At 43.3% G+C, this 22,542-nt stretch overlaps 1 protein-coding gene across 4 annotated transcripts in view; it reads right to left on the bottom strand.

Annotated features, from left to right (window-relative positions):
• Positions 1 to 22,542, bottom strand: part of Plce1 (phospholipase C, epsilon 1) — a 309,112-nt gene that overhangs the window by 168,779 nt on the left and 117,791 nt on the right.

The raw sequence follows: 22,542 nt of genomic DNA, 5'->3' as shown, positions 1-22,542 counted from the left end.
TTTCTTGAATCTTTCTTCCTTAACCACTTATAGTCACCAAGCATGATCTGGTTAGAACAGATTCCCAACCATGTCTTCTGCCTATTTGAATGTAGTCATTCAACATGCAGGAACACAGATACTGCTCAGTGTGATTCACTGCATCAGAAAATATGGGCAAACACAAAGGGTAAAACATACTGTAGTATTCCCACATTGCTTTGAGGAAGAGGCCTAGCTATCAACAGTACTGCAGGAGGATGTCGGTTTGTCTGAGATGTCCTGGAGTCTTTTAGAGTCTTTGAGATAGCATGTGAAAACATGGAAAAAAAATGTCACCCAGAGGGACATCTGTAGCTTTGTAAAGAAGGAAGGAAGGGGTGCTACTTGGCAGTGAATTCGTCGTGACACCTTGAAGAGCTTTCTTGGCTTTCTTCACTGTTACTGTGTCAGGTTTGGGGAAATCAGTTTTTCATCTTACAGAGATCACAGACCTGCAATGCACTTGTGGCAATGGTGTACCTTTATGGTGCCGTACACTCCAAATTTTACCTTTAACTGTGGCCCTTAAGAAGTCTTACGAAACCCTGAGATAAAACCAAACCCCCACAGCACTCAAACTGGGTGAACATATATTTCTACTCTGCTTTTCTCTGCATGCTGAATACATCCCTGCCACTTGGAGTTAGAATGAGAATTCTTAGCTTTGTTCTCTGTCCTTAGAGTTCTGGAGACCAGTTTGTCCAAATGAATGGTATATTGGGATTGCATTCAGATTCTGAGGTGAGATATGGGAATAGTTGTCTACATCTATTTTGACTGGCCAGAGAACTGGTCGTGAACACAACAGGAGTAAGTGACTTGAAGGTTTTGAGCCAGGATCGTCCTCTGTAAAGTGGGGCCAATAATACCCAGTTCTTAGGGACATTGGGGGATTCACTAAGGAAACTCCTGTGGCATACCTGATTTTGTGTTAAGAAATTGTACTGATTAAGATTGGATAACTCTCTGGGAGAGAATGCACTCCTCCTCAAGGAATGATGGGAGGTTGTTACAGAGAGAAGTCTATGTTATTCAGCATGATTTAGTTGTTGCTGTGTTTTATGTGTGGCTACAGAATGTCATCCTCTCTGGATAAACACAGAGCTCAGGACATGATGTTCTTCTCAATATCTGTCTTTTCCTAGACATTGATGTCCTTAAGGAAGGAGGGCAATCTCCATTGTCATCCTGCCCTACATACCAAACCACACGGACAATCCACACCACAGTGAGTCACCCACAAGCTCTTCAGAAATAGATAGCCCAGATGTTCAAGGAGAGGAATCCCTTTGAGAACTAGGAAAGGCTCCATAGGGAAAGCAGGTCTTGACTTGAGCCTTGGAAAGCAGTTGTGACTCTAACTGCAATGAGTGACAGAGGTAATTCGGGAGAGGGTCAGAGCTGGAAAATGCAGACTCAGTCCTGTAGATAGTGAATAGAGCAGGGTGTGCAGAGTTGGGGGTGGGTGGGTGGGTTTTAACTGTGCAACGAAGAAGACCAGACAGTCTGATAATGGAGAGTCTTAACTGTTACAGCAGAGAGTTCCAGTCCTTCAGAGGTTGCAACCCTTGACAATTGGTATTTGTTTGTTCTCAGAAGAGGAATGAGGCTAAAACAGTCTTGTTTAAAAAGATGAACAGACAGTTCCCAGTTACTAAGAGGTTGCCTATTTCCTTTTCATGCCAAGCTGCCCCACAGGCTTACTGTGCCCACAATCATTGCTTTATGAACTCTATACCTATTGTAATACTTTCATAGATACCTAATGGCCAGCCCGTTTAGTCCTTTCTCCAGCTTTTCCAATGTGCTTTTCTCAAAACATTAGAATACAAAGGGAATTACGTGACATACAGACTTCTGGATCACAGAAACATGAACATAGCAAATAGCCCTTTTTCTGGAGATCTAATCTGCCCAACAGAATATTAACAACAACCACAGATGCTGTAAAGAAATTTATTTTGTTTTGCTTAGCTGCATGTTTGAGTGTTTCTCGTGTTATTTGACCAATAATTGTTTTCTAAAGAACACTTAGCCTACAGGTGAAGCTTGGTACAATATAGTTTGTTCAAATCTAATAATCTTCTCTTATTTCTAGTTCCTCAATCCTGGTGGAATTTCTGACGTACTCTCCCTACTCCCACAACTCTTTTGAACCCCTTTTTTCATTATCCCACACTTCCATGTCCACCTGCTCTGGTTTTTTTTTTACCACGCTTTCAGGAAAGTTACAACGCAATAGGAAAGTGCCAAGAAGTACCTAATATAGGAAGGTCACAAAGTTGACGGCCTCAAGCCAGATTCAGACATCAGGCTTCATCAAACAGTGATATTTCAATATCAGTGAAGTTTATATGTACCTGTGAAGCTTCAGCATTTCCTCAAACCTGGATAGCCTCATAGCACTGAGCAGCCCACAAATTACCACATGGCAGGACTTCTCTACTCTCACATGGAGCAAAATGTTTTCCTGGTTGGCACCAGTCTACCTCTCTTTAGTTAGACTTGTCCAATAGCTGGTTATTGGTGGTATGTATGCTGTAGCCCCTTCCCTCAGAGATTTTTGGAGAGGATATAAATTTATACAATTAGTATGCATGGAGCCTCTCTGGTATGTCTGATCTGTATTCTTTCTGTGTTAATTGCTGAGTATATATGGAGAAAGCCAGTTTGTACTCAAAAGGGTTTTCAGCCCATGCTGTGCAAGCTGCCAAGGGAGGGAAGTCACCAATAGTCTTATCTTGCTGTGAAGTCCATGAACCAACAATACTAGCATGGCAAAGTATCCCTAAGAGTACAATAGTGGCATCCACATCTTAGCAGTAACCAATAGCTATCCAATTAGACTTCAGGCTTACTCAACAGGAGGGAAATCATACCTGGTACTAGAAACTTAGCTAAATCCTGGGGTTAGTGAGGTCATGGATCTAAGAGGAGAACCTATTGTTGCCATTCTATTAAAACAGCACATCCTAAATGTATCCTAAATACTAACCATTAGACCCACAGGTAAGTGTAGTTCTCATCCCTCATCAAAGAAGCTTCTCTTTGCAACAGACAGAGATCATTATAGAAAAACACAACTGGTCGAAACATAGACATCCATTGATCATGTGGTGTTTAGCCCTAATGGATACATCTATAACACAAAAAGCTCGGGGTAGAGCTTAGAAAAGAGAATGGAAAGATTATTTTAAAAAAGGTTGGAGAACCAGAAATCTGTGGTTCTGTGAGATTGTGGTTCCTAGAAATCACAAGGAAGCTTCACCCATGATATCTCAATAATATGTCTACCTAAACAAGACCTGAACAAGGGCAACAGCCATAGACATGCTATAGGGCAAATGGAAAACTTTACAGAGCACCTAGCCAAAGAACTACGGGCATCAAAGAACGCTATGAGCAGAAGAGTTAGTCTTCCCTAGGGCTGAAAATTTTAATTAGTTACCCAATACCAAGTAGTCCTCCCTGGGATCGAATACATACAAATGACACAAAGTGAACCCATCAGGTTATGATTATATATTTATGTTTGTGTATGTATGTGTACATACACACACAGACTCTTTCTCTTACACACACAAACACACACACACACACACACACACACACACAGAGAGAGAGAGAGAGAGAGAGAGAGAGAGAGAGAGAGAGAATAAGAGGCCATAAATTTGAGAGGAGCAAGGCAGTACATGGAAGAGACTAGAGGGGAGGAGGAATGATGTAATTATATTTTAGTTAAAAAATAAAATAGAATAAAAAGGCCACACCTCACCTTAAATAGAAAGTGAAGCTCTCTAAGAATGAACACCTAGCCTGCCACCATCTCTTATCACCCTCACCACCAAAGCCCAGAAGGGGATCTAAGTTAACAAGCTTCAGTCATACCAACATTCAATACACAAATTCAAAATGTTTATTAGAAAAATGCTGAGCTATGGACAGAGTGGCAGTAGACATGGTAATAATCAGCAATCATGGCAATCCGAGTCACCATATCTAACCAGTTCACTCCGTTACAAAAAGACGTAGTTGTGGAGTAGTCCTCATTACTTACTAAGGCTCTGGGGCCATTGCCTTGACTCCTAACTCCCTGCCTTTCTTCCCAGCTCTGGGATTGTCTTTGGATATACCATGCTGTGCATTCTGAAGCTCAGTTATTTTCTCTACACTATATGGACACAGACATATCTGCCTCATAAAGTTGAGATGAGAGTTACAGTCTCAGATAAACATAACACATTAAAAGAGCATCTGGCACTTAGCCAATGGTGACAGGACGGTGGTCACTGTGCTAACTATAAAACTCGTTGTGCATTCTCTCCTTACTAACCTTGGCTACCCTTGCCATTTGCTTCCCCTGTGCAAACTTACTCAAGCAGAACCTTACAAAAATATTTTTGTTACGGGTTTTGCGCTCTCTTGTTGCTTTGGGCTTTGCAACAACCACCAGGGGAAGAAGCCTCAGTTAGCCAGCTAGCAAAGGAGACCCTAGCTCACTTGCTCCTGTCATCCCAGCTGATGTTCTGCCAAGACCCAACCTTGCAATGAAACCATTCTTGTTCCCAGGTCCTCTACTTACAATTCACAGATGCAGTGCCATAGATGCACAAGACAGCCATGTAGATACTAGGAGATAAAGACAAGGAAAACAGCCACATAATTCACACAACCATAGGGCACGCACATGAATACTGTGAACCGCCACTACAACAGGCATCAGGGGAGGTGTTGGGCACATCTGTGTTGACCCCACATGGTAACTTATTTAGATAGATTTTATTTTACAGATGAGAAACATGGCTAACCTTATACAGCTAATCAATGGCTAAGGCAAGTGTAAGAGTCACGCGTATCCTACTCTTTTATCTACCTTTAATCCATTGCCCCACGCTGGGTTACACAGCTCAATTGTGGGATCCCGTTGTTATTTGGCAAGAGGTCTCAGGGATACTAACACTGATGTTGTTGTTCACACTTTCCCTTCTTATGCTAAATTACTTTTAAAATAGTCAAGTTGTGACTAATGGATGACCAGAAGTGTTTCCTTTATATGGAGATTTATAGTTTTGAAATCACAAAGTGAAAAAAAGCACATAAACTTTATCCCGCTTGATTAATGTGGTAAGGAGAATGTGCTGAAAAGAAGACAGACGACTGCCCTACATGGGTCAATATTATTCTTGAGATAAAACAAACATGTCACAATATAGCCACCAAGCTTGTTAAATAGCTATGTGTTCCGTCTCTCCTTCAATGGCTTAACCATCCCTTTGTGTTTACTGAGCACATGTACCATGCCTAACCAAACTGCTGGCACTCCATAAAGAAGTACCATGTCAATAGGGAAGATACAGTAAGCAAGAGAACCAAAATAACTTGGCAACTGACAAGCGTGATGGTCTGAGTTCAAATTCAAAGAATCCACACAGAGACAGATGCATGCAATCCCAGTATCCCTATAGTAAGATTGGAGGCAGAGACAGGAAAATCTTTGAAGCCCACAAGCCAGCTAGCTTGGTGAACACAGTGACAAGCAACGAAAGACACTTGTCTGTATTAAACAAAGTGCAGAACAAGAACTAACATCCAAGGTTGTCCTCTGACCTCCACACTCATATGCTATTGAATGTATGAGCTTGTACTCGCAAATATAAACATAGGCACATATGTGAACACACACGCACACACACACACACAACTCACTATGTAGACCAGACTGACCTCAAACTCACAAAGATCCATCTGTCTCTCCCAACTACTACGATTAAAGGTGTATGCCACCACTCTCAGCACCACAATTACGTTTTTTAAAGTTGTAGGCTGGATTTGCTAGAGCTCACAGTAGAACTGCCTAGCATGTAAAGGCCCTGTACTCTAAGTCCAGCTCCCAAAACAAAAGCACAGTGTTCTAGATACTTAAGATGCGTTTTGGATGGACCTTGGAGGTCTTGCTTACATTTCTATAAACAAAAACAAAACAAAATAGGAAACTAACCGGAGTCTGCACTTAGCCATTGTTAAGTTTTTAGAGATTTAAGATTTATATAATAATGCTGTATTAAGTGCTCTTCAGGCACTTAATGGTGCTCTCCACGGAGTTACACTCATCCCATTGTGACAAGGGCTGCCAGGGGTGGTTGGGACGAAATGACCTTAACATTTTAAAGTCTCTTGCTGGGTGACTTTATCAATGTGATTCTTGCCAAAGGGTATGTTGTGAAAAACCAGTACCGGGACATGGAGTCTAGGTCCAGAACAGAATGAAACAAGTGGAGTGAAGGTAGAGACCGCATCATGATGTAGACAGAAGCACAGCCAAGGACTGGACAGCCCTAAGGGGCAGGATGTAGCCACACACACATTAGCAGACCTTACTCAGGAAGAAAGCTGTTCCTCTATAGAGAGAAGGGACTTTGTTTTCACTTGAAGAAATAGCCAAAAGGACTCAACTCTGTACAGTTTTGTTTCCAAAGCTTTTCTTTCTGGAATCAGGGCTATAGGAAAGCATGTTTTAGGGCCTGGCAACACACCTTCCGAAATCTTCCAGTAGGGAGAACGCTTACACTTAGGGGTCCACTGACCGCACACTGCTTACTATTATCCCAACATTTCTGGTGTGCACAACATGAGCTAAACACTGGGAACGGAGACACAGCTCTATGTAGGCCTCAGATCAGCTATTTAAAGAGGTCCCACCATGACCACCATTTAGAAAGAAGGTGCACATGGTTCAGATTCGGTGTCAGGGTCCTGTAGCTTTAACACAGTGCTACTACTTACCAAGCTGAATCCCTGGGCAGTTCACTACGGATGAAACGCAAGAGATGCCAAGAGAGAAACAGCCCCCAAGAGCCCCCTCTCTTTACTCCTACTAGAGACTCAGCTCATGGGGATTCTGTTTTTCCTTGATGTATGTCCAGAGCAGTGGTTGGTATAGTATCTCAATAAACACCTTCTGATTCATGATAGAGTCTCTCTAATACATCTTCAACACAAACTTCTTGAGAATCTTTCAACTTTCGGGATCATGGATCCACTGGATCCATCTGAACCACAGATGACGTGGTACTATCGACTGTATTTGGTGAACGTTAGATGTAAAAAAATCAAAACTAAATTGTATCAGATCCTCACAAAGTATTCAGAACAGCGATTGACAAATAAGGCTGTCATTGTTACTAACAAATTGTGGCCAGTCCTGAAAAATTCATTCATAGTTTTAAGTGCTATTCCACCATCATATTGTTGATTGGTTTAGAATATTAATCTATTTTTAATTATAAATTTTCACAAAATGATTATTTGGGAAGATCGAAGAGCCTCATTAAACCTAGCATATGAATTTATTAATTGCCTTTCCTAAATCAAATTAATCCAATAAACATTTTTAGACTTAAGAGACTTTATAATGAATGACTAAGATCAGTTATTCAAAAACAGACCATCCTAGAGGCCATCCACTCTCCATCTCTCCCACTCTCAAGACAGGCTCGCACTAGGTAGACCTGGCTGACTTGAAACCTGCTGTGAAGGCCAGAACCCACAGAGATCCACCTGCCTCTGCATCCCCAGTTCTTAGATTAAAAGCTGGTGCTGTCCCAATTGGCCCAATATGCTTTCTGTTGACACAAGAAGGGTAGCCCAGACTGTCACCAAAGTCCTTTAAGAGTTTCTGTTCTCAGATATATACTTACTTTCCTAAACTGGGAAGGAGGGTATTAATTGGCCTTAATCCTGATTAAATTGTTTTTAAAAAGAGTGATTGATTTTACATGTATAGGCCTGTGTACTACAAGGACTCAGAACTTGCAGATGTCCATAGAGGTCATTGGAACCCCTGGAGCTGGAGTTACAGATGATAGTGATAAACTGCCTGAGTGCTAGGAATCAAACCCAGGTCCCTGCAAGAGCAGCCAGCACTCTTAACCATTGAGTCATCTCTTCAGATCAATTTTGCTTATTTTGATGACCATTCTTCTTTAATCCAGTTTCATTCTTGTGCTCCCTCCCTTTTTATCGGCCCTGTCAATGTCAGCGATCACTTGAGCAATTGACTGTACATCTACTTCTAACAGTACTCTTGTCCTCCCCCATAATAATGCTTTTTAAAGTATCCTGGGCTAGAAAGACAAATATTCAAAGTTAACCGTAAGTTATTAGGTACATAACAAGGTGGGGGATCTCCCTTCTAGAATATAATAAAAGATGTGTATAGTGCATTGATTTTGAATCCCCTTTTATTGGCCTCTCAATGGCTGGCACCTAAAAGCAATGTTCTAGAAGGTTCTAGAAAATTCTCAATGGTTGAAGGCAATTTCTCATGGATTTTTCATATGTAAACCAAAGGCAATGATTTAAAAGAACTACCGAATTGCCAAGGGGTAAAGAAAAACAGGAGGAGTGGTGACTGCAGTGTCTCCAGACCTAACGAAAAGGATGGGGAGCCACATTTTGGCAGCAATCTGTGTTTCCTCTGTTCCTGATTCCACATTCCATTCCAGAGTCTGTGTGGAGAATTCCATTCTCCTGAGAGTATTGGGACCAAGCACAAGACACTGACCAAACACAATTCCAAAGAGCCAAAAATAAAAGCTTTGCAAGCACCATGCCAGTTAACTGGAGTTGTAGCACCGACTCCTACAGGAAGCGAGCCGAAGCTTCATTACCGTGGGAAGCATCCTGGGAGTATAAGAGGATGTCTCGCTGGTGATGATCTGGGAATTTCACACCAACAAAATACCCTTCCCCACAACTTCTTCCGGTCCACACTGCCTTCTTTGTCTGGTTGTCGGCAAGACACAAGCATTTTCTTTTCCAGTGCTCCAAACCACACTCAAAACAAAACCTTATAGTGGTGCTTCCTATGGCCGCAGAAGTCACTGGTTGCTCCCTTACCATGCTGTTGGCACCATTTCTTATTGAACCCCTTGCTTCTAGCACAGAGCACACTGGAAACAATAGAAAGAAGGTACAGTGGAGAAATAATTGTAGCCTTGGATCTCAAAATAAGGGCAGCAGACCAACAGTGGCAATATCGCCTGGGAACTTGTTAGAATTGCAATCCCAGATGTGCTGAATCCAAAACCTGAGATCCCTTCCACAGGGGAAAACACATGCCTGGTAGTGCAAATCTGGTCAAGAACCTACAATGGAGGGTGATAGACCCCACAGGTGAATCCACTACTGTTATTTTTGTTAAATAGGCATTATATCAAACTGCTCTCTAAATTCATCTCATTAGCCATGGATGAGTGCTGTGGGTGGCAGTTAATGCAGAAACACACAAGAAAAAGGGCAGGAAATAAGAATCTATAGAGTGCTCAGTCTCACATGGGACATCTGTGTAACCTCATTCATCCCTGCAATGTTCAGGGACCGTCTCAGAAGAGCCAAAGATTGGACAGCACACAAGGGAAACAGTGTCTTTGGGACCTGCACTCATGAACTCACATCCACGGCGGTACACAAGACCTGCACATGATCAAGTCAGTCAACACTCCTACAGGGCTGTTGCAGACTCCCGAATCCCCTCCCCTGGCTGGGAGGGGATAGTTGATAGCTGGGAGAGTCAGTTTCCTCTCTAAGGTTGTGGCTACCAGCAGGCCGACCACATTCCAGTGAATGGCCCGCATGCCATATATATGTGTGCTGCACAAATCAAGAAAACGGAAAAGCAAGAAGACGACATAAAGTTGGAAGGCAGTGAGCAGGCGGGAGGTGTATCTGGAAGGAGTTAGGAAGAGGAGTGTGTGGGAGGGTGTGTGAATATGATCAAAATACATTGAATGCATGAAGCTATCAATCAGTCGATTAATGAACCATATTTTTTAAAGAAAAATCTGGGACCAAAATACAGCAATTCTGTGTTTACCCAGCTCTCTACAGAATTCTGACTCCTACCAGCATTTCAGGTCTATGACCATGGACTTGAAGGAGACTCATATTATCTTTCATCTCTGATTGTGTTCCTCGGATGGACCTGGCCAGAGGATGTGGCTGAAATCCTACTCATTGCTCATGCTTCAGAGCTTCTGAGTTTAAATCCAGCATGGGGCAAAACTAACAAGTGTCAGCGAGAGGGTGGGGCATCTCTTAGCCGAGCGATGTTACTCATGGCTGTGAATGTAATGGCCCGTTATAAAAGAAACGTCCAGCTTAATATCTGCCGAGATGAATCACGCCTGAGATACTTATTCTAATGGGAATTACCACAGGGATGAATCATGTCATGATGAGAAAAACCTAGCTGCCAAGGAAGCCTCTGGACAAGAAAAAAAAATCAAATTAGGACAAATGGATTATGTTGTTAGGTTTGTGATGTCAGGCAGTGAATTAGGCCTACAGAAGGGACTTAAAGGCTTGACCCTCCAGGCTTCTTGTAGCTCTGAGGAGCAGTGGGTCTTCTGGTGAAATGCATGAGGACGAAGCCCCTGTAAGATTAAAAACAAGGTTCCACAAACGCTGTAGCCCTGCCCCCTGGCTCGGTCCAGAGCTTCATTCTTGCTCAGCTGTACACACACACAGGATGCTCTGAGGGACAGAAAGTTCTGGACATCCCACTACTCAGGGATGCTGCAAGAAGGAATCAAAGCCAATCACAGGGCCAGGCTATGTACTCTCTGTGTGTTACTCCTTTCGTGGACAGAATCTTGGCTGCCCTTGACCCATTTCACATCTGACCAGCTGGAAAAAGCCGTCACTGCCTCTGTCTTCACAGTCCTGAGGGCCCCTCTGCCGGCCGGCGGCATTGCTTTTGGACTAACACGTCTCTCCTTGACTTTTCTTTTTATTGTGACACTTGCTTTATTTTTTCGAAATTAACATAATTTTGCGTGTCTTTGGGATGCAAGGTAACGTAACCCCAGTACGTGAACACAGCACATAAGGATCAAATCAGGGTAACCAGCAGGGCTGTCTCCTTATCACTGCTGTTTGGGCCCTTGGAGCTCCTCTCTCCTAGTTCACCTCTAAGTACCTAACGGGTGACCGCAAATATTCTTTTGACTCAGCCTCTGCGTACAGAGCTTCTTCCTCCCTCCAAGCTGTGTTTTGGAACCTATTATCTAACTCCGCTGAATTTCTCCTTTAGCCTTCCCTTCCTCGCTCTCTCTTCCTTTCAGGCCAAGTTGGCTCGATGTCTACCATGAGAGCGAACATGTGACATTTCTCTGTCTCCTCCTAGCTTGTTTCCCAGTCAACCCACCTTGCTGCAAACGATGGGCTTTTATTCTTGATTGTGCATATCTCACATCTTTATCCATTCATCCATCAGTGGACATTTCCTTGGGCTCGTCATCTTACGTTTTGTAGGCAATACCTTGGTAAACACGCTCGTGGGTTTCTCCTTGATATACTGTTAATCGCCTTTGGGTGGATGCCTTAGTTAGGGTTTACTGCTGTGAACAGACACCATGACCAAGGCAAGTCTTATAAAGGACAACATTTAATTGGGCTGGCTCAGAGATTCAGTCCGTTATCATCAAGGTGGGAATATGGCAGCATCCACACAGGCATGGTGCAGGCAGAACTGAGAGTCCTACATCTTCATCTGAAGGCTGCTAGCAGAATACTGACTTCCAGGCAGCTAGGATGAGGGTGTTAAAGCCACACCCACAGTGACACACCTACTCCAACGGAGCCATACCTTCTAATAGTGCCACTCCTTGGGCCAAACATACACAAACCATCTCAGTGTGTCCAAAAGTAGGGATAGATGGGAGATGTAGCTTAGATCGTTTGAGCAGTCGCCACACTCTTTTCCAGTATGGCTACACCAATGCTCATTCTCATTGTTTTAGAGACTTGCTTCCCAGCTGGCAGCACTGTGCTGAGAGGCTGTGGAACCTTTGGGAAGCAGGGTCAGGTCAGCTGGAGCAAATGGGTCACTGTGGGGTGGGGTTGGAGGGGTCAGAGATCATAACCTGACCTTGCTTCTTGTCCCATCTCCACCTACTTCACCAAGACCTGAGCAAGTAGCCTCATGCTCTTGTCTGAATGCGTTTCCCACCACGGCACACTTCTCCATCAAACCGTATCTTTCCCACTGTGACAATGTTTTCCCCACCATGACACATTGGACTTTCAAACTGTGAGTCAAAATAAATATTTTTCTCTCTTTCAAACGTCTATTCTAGGGGCTGGAGAGATGGTTCAACAGTTAAGAGCACTGGTTGCTCTTCCAAAGTTTCTGAGTTCAATTCCCAGCAAATACATGGTGGCTGCAGGTGTACATGCAGATAGAGCACTCATATACATAAAATAAATAAACAAAATAAGCCTTGAAAAACATATAGTCTAGTGATTTGCCCATCATAATTGGGTGACTATTACTTTGTTATTGACTTTTTGGTTTCCTATATATTCCAAATATTAATTCCTTGCTAGATGAATAGTTTGAAAATCCATTCCCCCAGATGATTTCTGCTGATTGTTTACTTTGCCATGCAGCCTTTATTATCCCATGAGTCCATATCTAAAAGGTCCTCTCCTGTAAGGGATATTTCAGTGTTTCCTTTATTTTTTTCTAGTATTTCCACGGTCCCCAGTTTTTCATATATTGATTTCTGCATATCGCAAGAAGGGGGGAAGTTCCATTTTTATACATATGATGTCCAATTTCCCCACCACCATTCACTGAAGAGCTTGTTTTTCATATAATTGATGTCTGAGGTACCTTTGCAGAATATCAGCTGGCTTGGCTTTGTAGATTGCTTTTGGGGATTTTCATCCAGTCTGTTGGTCTGTTTTTAGGTTTCGTGTGCCAGTACTGTGGTCTGCTTTGTCTTAGTCCCTCCAGAGTCTTTAATCCTCTTTTGCCTATGCCCTGAGGTTGAGATGAACGTATCAGAAGATATTGTTTTGACAATCAGAGATGGCTAGCAAAATAAGAGGAGGCCTTAGGGTGGGCAGTAGCAATGTGATCTTTGCATTTCACACTGACCATACTGGACACTTGAATGCCACCATCTAGTTGGAACAGGTAAGCAAATTGTGTCCTTAATGAAGATGGTTATTGGATCATTCTAAGTAAAGATTCAAAGAGAGAGAGAGAGAGAGAGAGAGAGAGAGAGAGAGAGAGATTAGCTGTAAATTCTGTGTCTCCAGTTTTATCTGTATCTGATAGTCATAACAGTATTGATGCCTAAATTGTGTGTGTGTGTGTGTGTGTGTGTGTGTGTGTGTGTGTGTGTGTGTGGAGAGAGAGAGAGAGAGAGAGAGAGAGAGAGAGAGAGAGAGAGAGAGCACACAAACCATTTTATCCAGAGGCTTAAAGGGAGGAAGGTGATCATAACCTGACCCTAGAGGATATCTTAGAGCATTGTGCACAGAGAACAACTCCTTGGTGGAACACCTAGACCAGAGTCCCTATCTAGAGGATTTTTCTGGAGAATCTCTGACCATATCCAGTGCAGACACAGATAAAGACGAAAGCTATGGCTAAGAATGTCTTCGCTGACTGGACTCTTTCACTCACTCATTCAAAAATTATTTACTAGATGCATATTTTGTGTCTAATAACTTGCCAGGAACTACTGACAAAAGGGTCATTAGGTTGTTTGTTTTTGTGTTTGTTTTTGGTCTTCAGGAACATTACTTAGCATGAGGGCAGTTTATGGATGATTGCAAAGTGTGTGCATGTATGTTCTGCAATGTGTGAGCACGCCATACTTCAGAAACAGCAGGGTCTTGGCCAACCACGATGGCCGCTTCTAACAGGGAACACTTTAGCACAATTTGCAGGTAATAACAGAGCCGGGGGAAGTCAGAGGAGGCAGAAATGTCCTAACCAGAGAAAACAGTGTATGAAAAATAGTTCCATATGGTTGAAACCTTCTGAGCCCTTCAAGTGGATGCAGTTTGAGTCAAAACCACTGATTCTCATACTTTTGTTATCAGAAAAAATACATTTTATTATAAAAGAGATTGATCTTTAAGAAAAGAAAGTGTTCTGAGTATTTTGTAAATGCTTTGATCATATCCATCCATCCCTGCCCTACCTTTTCCAAGAGATCAAGCCCCCTTTCCTAACCATTCAACTTCATATGCTTGTTTTTCTTTCTTTCTTTCTCTTTCTCTCTTTCTTTCTTTCTTTCTTTCTTTCTTTCCTTTCCCTTCCCTTCCCTTTCTTCCTTCCTTCCTTCCTTCTCTTCCCCTTTCCTCCTTCCCTCCTTCCTTCCTTTCTTCCTTCATTCCTTTCTCCCCTCAAGGCCAATCTGTGTTGCCCAAATAATCTTGGGTGAATGGCCTTTCACTAGGACAGTTGACTTGCCATGAGATACACTCTTACCAAAGCGGTCTTTCCCTCTCTCAGGAAACAGTTGTTAATAGCTCTGGCCAGGAGTGGGACCTTGTGCCCAGTTTCCCTCTTTCCAGAAGCCAGGTATATTTTGGACTTGCCCAGGTTTTGGCAAATATTGTCTAACAAACTCCCAGGTGAGTAGAGCTGAAGGTTATAACTCCTGGGCCAGAAGACTTCTATCACCTTCCAGCCCAGGGCAGAGAATAGGACAACTCAACAAGACACGGGCTCTGCTGTCGAGACACTGATAGAATGGAATGGAGCTAAGAGTTCTTAGAATTTGACAGTTTCTTTATATGTTTTACACACACACACACACACACACACACACACACACACACAAACACACACACCACCACCACCACCACAACAACAACAACACAGGCACACATGAGCACACACACACACACACACACGCACACACACACACACACACAGAGTAAGGAAGTATAAATTGCAGTGTACCTATTGCCTACCAGGTTCTAGCTAGAGATCACCTCATTTGCACTAATAGTGATTAAAAACTTCCAGAGACACCCTACAGGGTGAGGTAGGACTCAGGGCTTCCCTCCTCCCCCCCCTTGCTTAGTCGAAGGTATATACTGAAGGAGCAATCATTCTTCTACCTTTAGAAGATAGCAGTGGAAGGAGAAATCTCCAAGGAGTTTCTAAAGTTAGAGAACAATATAATAATGGTGAGAGAGCAGGGACAATATGATGATGCTGTAGTTGGTGAGGATGAGTCGGGAACTCTTACTGTGCCTCTGAGGCATGCCTCTACCTTATCTGTCACAGAGCGTCTCAGCCCAAGCGTGTGTGTGAGCACATAGGCTCAGGACTAAGAGGCCAAAGGTCAAAAGCAACGTACTTGGCCTTGAGAGGACATAAAGGTATGAGAAAGTTATTATCTCTCGAATCATCTGTCCTCATGAGGTAGTCAGATAAGAAAGATATGGCCACCCTCCAGAGACCCCCATAGACTTAACACGTACAAAGAAAATGCCCTACAAAGCCCTAAAATTGATCAAAACGTTTTTAAGAATGAAAATACTTAATAGCTAACAAAACAAATATTTTTCTAACCTACATTCCCCAAATACAGCATTTTAGCTCTTACTTTCTGTAATTTTAAAAGCCTGCTTTGATGTATTGGTGAGTTTAAGCTTTCCCTTAGCTATCAAAACAAAGAATTCTTTTGTTGAAAGAATCAGGCGACAGTGTTTGGTATAAAAAATAATGTTGTGAAACTCGAATGTGTACAAAGCAGACTTAAGAGTTTCTTTGTCTCCAGATTCTTTGAATTTCTTGCAATAAATTAAAATACTATTGTCCTTTGCTTCAATGGAACCCTTAACAATTACATATTGTCACATTTTCTGAGAGGATATACATGAGAACATGCAGGTGTGTTTTTATAGGATTTTACAGGATGAATTTTAAACATGGCCAACTCAGTGCTATCAGCTACTTGTGGATACGCCAAGGTCTTTCTCCTTTGTATGCCCTGGCTGATCCAGTGATACAGCATATTATAGTTCATACAGTTGGAACTCAGGAAATATTCCTTGGATTTTAGCTGGCCCGTGCCATCTGGCCATGGTTACTGGATGTAGCCAGTATGCCAAAGGCAGGGAGGGAGCAAACAAGTCAGTGCAGAGAGACGGCCTTTGGTGTGGGTCTTCGGGCTGAGTGAGCCAGATGGCTCGCAGGGCCACTAAGACTTACACTGAGCAGAGTGGGTAAGAAGCAATGATAACACCATGCTGAGCCCAGAATAGAGGCTGTCTTGATTTTTGGTTCTGTTTTGCTTTTTATTGTGTTACATTTCTGCTTAAATGTCAGTAATTCAGAAGCTTCAGAAGCAAAGACAGTTCAGCTGGAGGGTTTAAGCCATCACTAAAAGCCCAAGAGTGGAACCAGCTTTTGTTTTATAGGAAACATGGCCCTCATACGATTTCTTCTTTCAAAGCTTTCTACACTCACTACAAGAACGCCAACCTTGGTTCCTGCTTGGCTGTTCACTTCATGAGCATGAAGTAGACAGCAAAGGAGCTTGATTTGGGCATTTGGGATGGTGTGGGCTGTGTGTGTGTGTGTGTGTGTGTGTGTGTGTGTGTGTGTGTGTGTGTGTGTGCGCGCGCGCGCGCGCACGCGCTAAAACAGGAATAAACACATCTCCATGGCTTATTTGTGTCTGATTTGTGTCTCAGGGGTGAAGGTGATGTGCTACAGAATAGGAGGGGATAGAGGGAAGCATTTGGAATACAAATTTTGGGGCACTGTGCAGGGGTTGATACCAAGGGCTCTTTTTTTTTATCCACCCCGGAATTGTTCTTTTTCAATTCATCACTTTGAAGCCATGGACAGGCAAACGCAATCTCACTTAGGAAGAAGCTGTCTCTAGCTGGCTGAATTAGGAGCTTCCACACTTTATCTGACGAGCTTCACCATTATTTCTTCTACACTTCTGCTTGAACACACCACTGAGAACTCCAAAGTCAAGCCGACAGTCTTCACCCGCCAGTGCTCTGTGTCCTTTTACCACTTTAAAAATCAAGCAGGGCTCCCCATCCCCATGTGAAGATGATTGTAGTTATGATCTTTTCCAGTCACAGGACAAAAAAGAAAGACCCAAGGCTGTGAGTATACAGCAAGTAGAAGGCTAAATGAGAGTTCTTAAATGTGGGTGGTAAAGGGACAAGGGTTGGGGTGGGTTATCCATGTGTTGAGGATAAGGATTGGGTGAGAAGAGACTCGAGAAAGAAACTTTCCAGGCTGGAGAGGATGGGTGGGCAGAGGAAGACTAGAAGAACAGGTAGGTATCCCATGACTAAGGAAGGGAAAACTGGAACTCTATTTGCTCCTCTTTGGGGGAGGTGGAAACAGGCTCTTGTCCCCACCCCCAGGCCATTAAATGTTCTGAGCATTTGGCGCTTTCTTCAGATGTTCCCCTCAGCCAGGGCTTTGCCACCACAAGGAATGAAGAATCAAAAGACATCTCTTAAGGAGACGTTGCAACTGCCTCAGGCTACTGGGACTTCTTGTTTGGTGGCTGTACCCCGGAGGTCAGGCCATGGAGCCAGATGGCAGGCAGGTCCTGTGATTATGCCCACCAGCATACCACGCGAGATATTTTAACAGATAGAGACAAACACTCTCTTAGTTAGGTGCATGTCTGTCTGCACACTCAGAACGTGTACATGGCCTTCTGAAGCTCTGTTTCGACCCAGCTGTCCTTAGAGATGCATTGGGGATCTTTAGACTTGTCAAGAGAGCTTGGAAGCCTTCTCTGTGCAGCCCTGTGACAGCACCCTCCACTCTTAACTGAGCCAAGCCCGCTGTTATATACTGTCTGTCCTGCTGACATGTTCATGCTTCCTTGTCCATGGTCACTTTACATGCTCTCGTCATCACACCCCCATCAGAGTCCTCCCCACCTCTTTAAGGTACTTCACGTGCTGCCACCCCTTACCCCCACCATGACTCTGAGCCAAGTTCCTTCTGGACACCCTAGCTTCAGTTTGGTAAAATGGAGATGGCTGTGTGGTGAGTAATGGAGATTACCAAATTGCCTAGGACAGTGAGCTCCCTGAAAATTCCTGTCCCTGTCTCACATAAGACATCCAGGCCTTCTGGGACCTCCTATCCCTCAGAGCACTCAGGATCTATTTGCAATATAGGTGGCGGTAACAGATGTCTCCAAGTAGGATGTACTCTGCTTGGCTTTAGACACTATGTGCTCTAAGCACAGCCACTCTCGAAAGGAATCTCCTTTGCTGTTCCTAAGTCACTCATTCGGTGCTCCGACTTCCCAGCAAAGATAACTTTTGGCTTTAAAAAAAATAGGAGCATTGGTTAAGATATACTTAACATTCCATACAATCCACTCACTTAAAGTGTACACTTTCATGGTATTTAATGTATTCAAAGACTTGGGCAACTATTCCCCACACAATACAGACCACTGCAATCACCATGTCCACACCCCTCAGCCATTCACACCAGCCCAGCACTACCCCTCATCTGCTCTCCTCCTTTGTAGGGTCATCTCTGGACGTCTTGCTTAATCGCCTGGCTTTTTAAGGAGGCCAAACTTTCCTCTAGACAATCACGATTTTCCCAAAATATCCAGTCATGGGATCAAGCTCCTAACAACTACTCAATATTCAATATTCGGTTGAATGAAAACCAAAACAGGAGCCCACCCATTGAAGCTGATTTTACGTATTTTGTCTTTGGGTCTTTTGAGGTCACAGTACAACGGGGAAGTAGGTCGGGGCTAAGGTTATAGGGAAGTGGTGCAGACTCTTCTCAAAGTGGAACCCTGGGACAGCAGTTCTCAAGCCTGGCTGCCCCACTGTGCCACCTCCAGAGCAAAACTGGATGCGGCTGAGTCCTGCCCCACTGCATACCAACCCCAGAGGACCGACTTATCAGCCTAGGGTAGGATCAGGATTCTGAGCATTCCCCAGGGATTCCCTGAGCAGCCAGGGTTGAGAACTCTTGTTCCAATGGAAACAAGATTCTAAGCAAAAATAATGTGTTGAATTCCAGCCATGCCCAACATGATGCACAGCCAAAGAGCCAAAGTTTTCAACTCCGTCTTCAGGGAAAGGAACTTCTGAAAAAAAATTAAAGCAATAAAAAAATAGAATATTCACTTCACAAAAATTTTCTTTATAGCCAACATTAGTAATTGGCTGGGCCATGTGGAATTGCTGCTACTTGGCTGGTTTGACTTACAAAATGGAGATTTTATATCATTCAACATAACTGAATAACTTTTTTCATGAAACATATGCAATAATTTATTTCATGAACCGTGTATTCTATGAATGAACCATTAACTTGATAATCCTCTGTTTGTTTTCCTTGTGCGCTACACATTATTTTAAGAAGGAAGACTTCAAGCTTTATTATATCTAGCAGAGGATGAAAATAAACTAGACATTGGCTAGGGAGGAAGACAAAGGCATGAAAACCCATACACAGAGAAAGCAAAGCACAATAGTAGAGGGAGTCTTTTCCACACATTATTTCTGGAGAGTTTATCGTAAAGGACATTGCAGTAAAGCAAGATATATTTTCCCCACAGGAAAACAATTAATCAGGATTAGGGTTTTGTTCCTGGATGAGGAACCATACAAGTCAGAGATAGTATCAGTAGTAGCATCATGAAAGCAACCGACAGTCAGAAGCCTCTACAAACACTGCCAATCACTAATGCATCATCCGGGGACTCTCAAGTGCTCAAAGCCTTTTCCCCCACCAATCAATGAGAAAGTACCACTCAGTTCCACAGATCTCTCCTAGAGGAAAGTCCTTTCTCTTTCTGTCCTTGCTACCATACCAAATATACATGTCTTGGTCTTAATCCAAGCCCCCATGAGGCAGTGCAGGGACTTTCCAGCTACCCACCCATCCGTCTCCTCTCCTGAGGTTCTTATTCTTCCACACCCATGCTGAGAGCTGCCCCCAGCTCTGAGGACAAGCCTGCTCCCCGACAGCAGGAATTTAAAAAGCTTTGGTTCTCTGGTTCAGGCTCCACAGTGTCTCGTCAATGGTACTTCCGCTTTCGTTCTCCTTGCAGGCTGGGAATTCAGCACCCGCCTCCTTCTTGTGAACAGTACTGCTAACATCTTTGTCAATCACCAGGCCCCTTCCTCACTGGACTTTTGCTTACAAGCTGAATTCCTCCTAGGGTATTCCCATCCTGCAGAGGGAAGGGCGAGAGCTACCTACTGCCACAGACCAAACACTTCTCTGGTGAAGAAGCATTCTATGGACAGGTGAATGAATGCCCAGATTTTTGTAGACTTCATTACTAGGCAAACGACAGTGTCTGCTACCTTATGTGGGGGTCCCAGGGTTGAGCACTTCGGAATGCATCATCAGCACATGACTCTAGAATAGCAGTCCCTAAACAAAGGGTCACCTCAGAGGACACTTGTGCTGTGGGGAGAAGTTCTGGGTTGTCACGATTGAGGACACCTTATTGTCATCTCATTACATAAAGGCTAAAATGTATGCACGTATGAGGCTAGATAACCTGCAATGCACAAAGGCACTCCCTCCCTCAGCTGACCAAGGTTGAAAAGCACCATTGCTAGAGAAGTGGCAAGGGCCAGAGGCAGCATGAAAAACAGAACCGAAAACCACCAACAAAGATGATGCTTCTGCTTTCAACCAACTTCTTACCTAATGATCAAAATCCACACTCCTTACAGAAAAGTTAAAAAATAAAGATGGGTGAACGATAACAGCTAATATCCCCTACACTATGGTGATACAGAAAACTTACATTCTGCTTTTCCTATACAATGTCCTGATCAGCTTTTCTCCATGTGCCTAGAAGCTCTCAAAACTTCACTTGACTTCCTGTGTGAGATTCGTCTCCGTGACCAGATCACCGTGTGATGAACCATTCTCATGGGCACTGAACTCAAGTCCTCGGGCTTGCTGGGCGACAGCGTTCATCCGCTGAGCCATCTCTCCAACTTCTCCTGATTTGATTTCGAAAGGCATTGAGGACCTTCCAACAGATTCTACAGAACCTTAAAGTCTGTGTGAAAGATCCCCTGCCTCCAAGCCACTTCCGATATAAAAGCCCCTGGCACACACAGCATCCAGTGTATCAAACTAAGAAACATCAAAGGAGCCAGGAAAAAAATCTCAGGACTTTCTGAATAGAGCATGAGAACAGAGTGAAAGGTCTTGTGATTTTTGGCAAAGAGAGACAAGACTAGCATGTCCTTAAGATGGCAGGGTGTGCTGGTCACGAAGGCAGAGGCTTTCATTTAAAACGTCTTTCTTTTAAGCACAGTCTATTTTCTGTTCATTCAAGTAGCTGATTTTTCTCAAATGTCATCTGTTTATTTTTTATTCACACTTTCTCCCCTTCATACGTATTTACTTTGATCTGTGGGAATGCATTGAATTTAACAAATACCATTTGTTGGTTGAGATCAACTCAGACCTTTGAGCCAAGAGTAAGTCAAAAGTTCTTTTCACCAATACCCAGACAGTTGTTTTTGTTGTTGTCATGTTTCAGCACCTTGTTACAAATCTCAAAGGAGAAGTTAGGTTTTTTTTTCCCTGACTCAGATTCTCAGGGGCACAAGTTTATAACCAATCAAAGCAGAACAGTGCATCCTGAGACGCAAATCAAAAATAGTAGGCAACGGTAAGAAGCAAGCGACCTGAGTTCCGCCTGCCTGTGTCACTGTAAGCCTATAGGGTAGGGACGTCACAGATGTTTCTCCTATTTCAACTGCAACTGTCAAATGAGACAACAAATGAAGCTCTTCTTGCAAGGTATGGCAAAAAGAGACTATTTGATCCTCTAAAGGCTAATGCATACAAGGGGTTCGCTCTAGAATGTGACTGGGAATTGCACCCTGTGCTCCATGATGTCCTCTCACGAGGAGGACACCATCGGCCATTACTGATATGGTAATAATGTGAGTGAAGAGGAGCAGGCAGATGCCCAAGTACGGGATCAGGACAGGTATGATGATAGGAGTCAAAATTCCACTCTAGGTCAAGAGCTGGGAACAGGCTATCAACAACAACAGGGGGCAGCATGGCAAGAATGTCCTACCAGCAGCAGCTACAAAGGTTGCAGCGCTCTGTGGAATGTTTTGCAGCCTGATGGGAGCATTAACCACACAGACAACAACCCTGGAAAGTGATTAACCAGCATCTTCAACTAATGCTGCTTTATGGATTTTTTTAATATACCTTTTTTTTGTATTTGTGTTTTTAATGCTAATTTGTAGATTTTTTTAAAATAATAGAGCTGTCCTCTCTAAGGGAGCTGTCACATGAAATCCACTTAATGGAGGTATAAGTAGAAAGATAAAAAGAAGACCAGTGTGCAATATCTCTTTCTTCCTCCTAACATTTTCATGGAGTCTGGGGCTGGAAACATGGGTGGTTCAAGACATCAACACACACAATGAAGACGTCAAGCATTCTAACCACCTCAAGACAGACATTTGGATACACGCCTGTATCACAGTAGCTGGGAAGCTGAGGCAGGAGGGTCCCGAATTCAAGGTTACCCTCTCCTTTACAGCAAAATTGCCTCACGGAGAAAGAAGGTCCCTATCTAACCTTACCTGCCATCGTAATCCTTTGTTCCTTAATCAATTCCACTTAACATTTGTGCTCTAAATAAAGGAGGCAGGGTGGGACCATCTTTACCAACACAGAAAAAT

This window comes from Rattus norvegicus, chromosome 1, assembly GCF_036323735.1.
Source record: "Rattus norvegicus strain BN/NHsdMcwi chromosome 1, GRCr8, whole genome shotgun sequence".
NCBI classification, from domain to species: Eukaryota; Metazoa; Chordata; class Mammalia; order Rodentia; family Muridae; genus Rattus; species Rattus norvegicus.
The sequence above is the reverse complement of the archived record's forward strand: the minus strand, read 5'-3'. Positions and strand labels throughout refer to the sequence as shown.